This window comes from Apaloderma vittatum, unplaced genomic scaffold (genome assembly GCF_000703405.1).
Source record: "Apaloderma vittatum isolate BGI_N311 unplaced genomic scaffold, ASM70340v1 scaffold28595, whole genome shotgun sequence".
Taxonomy (NCBI): domain Eukaryota; kingdom Metazoa; phylum Chordata; class Aves; order Trogoniformes; family Trogonidae; genus Apaloderma; species Apaloderma vittatum.
Genome location: NW_009716998.1, coordinates 1,879 through 2,692, shown reverse-complemented (window position 1 = coordinate 2,692; position 814 = coordinate 1,879). Strand labels below are relative to the sequence as shown.

Sequence of the window (814 nt, the reverse complement as noted above, 5' to 3'; positions counted from 1 at the left end):
GCCCCTGTGCACAAAGCAGCCCGGCCACAGCCAGAGCAGGCGCCTCCCATTCCTCTCCCAGCCCCGTCTGGGCTGGTTTTGCATTGATTAAAAATGGGGTTTTGGTCCCTTTGTGGTGATCGGATAAAGGACGATACATCCTGACACCTGGGTTGGAAGGCGGGAAGGATGGGAGGCAGCTTGTGCGCCCCAGCCCCGAGGCCCCGGACCAAGTCGCGCTCGCCCTTCCCTGCCACGTGGTCCGACTGCGCCAGAAACCCCTGCAATGGAAGGGGAGGAGCGACAGGAGTTACCCTGCCAGCACCCGCAACGCGCTGCAGAGCCACCAGCCGCTAACCAGATTGATTGATTTCTCTTACTGCCTTGGAAAGGGGCTCGGAGGAACGCCCTGTTTCGGCTGCGGCATGTTAGCGGGCTTGGCTCCGAGCGGGAGATGAATTGCCCCGGCTTTTGCATCGCACGGCCTCGGCAGAGACGTATTTGTTTTTCCCCTTCGCCCAGAGCTGCGCTGTGCCTGGCGGGAGGGGCACACCCCCTAGCCTGCTGCTAGGGAGCCCTGTGGCTTTTGTGCGTCCCCTCAGACGCTTGGACCTGCCGGTGGGGTCTCAACGTTGCCTCAAAGCACAGGTCTTTGTCCCCTTCCTGATGTCTGGTCTGCACCTGCGTCGTTTCAGCATCCACCGCTGCACTGGCAGAGGGCAGGCAGACCCCCATGTTTGGTGCTTGCCCCCCGGCTCCTGAGCTGCAGATGCCAAAATCGCTCCACCCCAGGGACTCTGGGGTGGCCCTGGGTGGCGGCTCAGTCTGAGGGTCC

The 814-nt window shown here is 62.7% G+C and overlaps 1 protein-coding gene across 1 annotated transcript in view; it reads left to right on the top strand.

Moving 5' to 3' along the window:
* NXN (nucleoredoxin) overlaps positions 1 to 814 on the top strand; it is a gene marked incomplete at its 5' end in the record, with an annotated part of 14,178 nt that overhangs the window by 12,471 nt on the left and 893 nt on the right. The window lies entirely within an intron of this gene.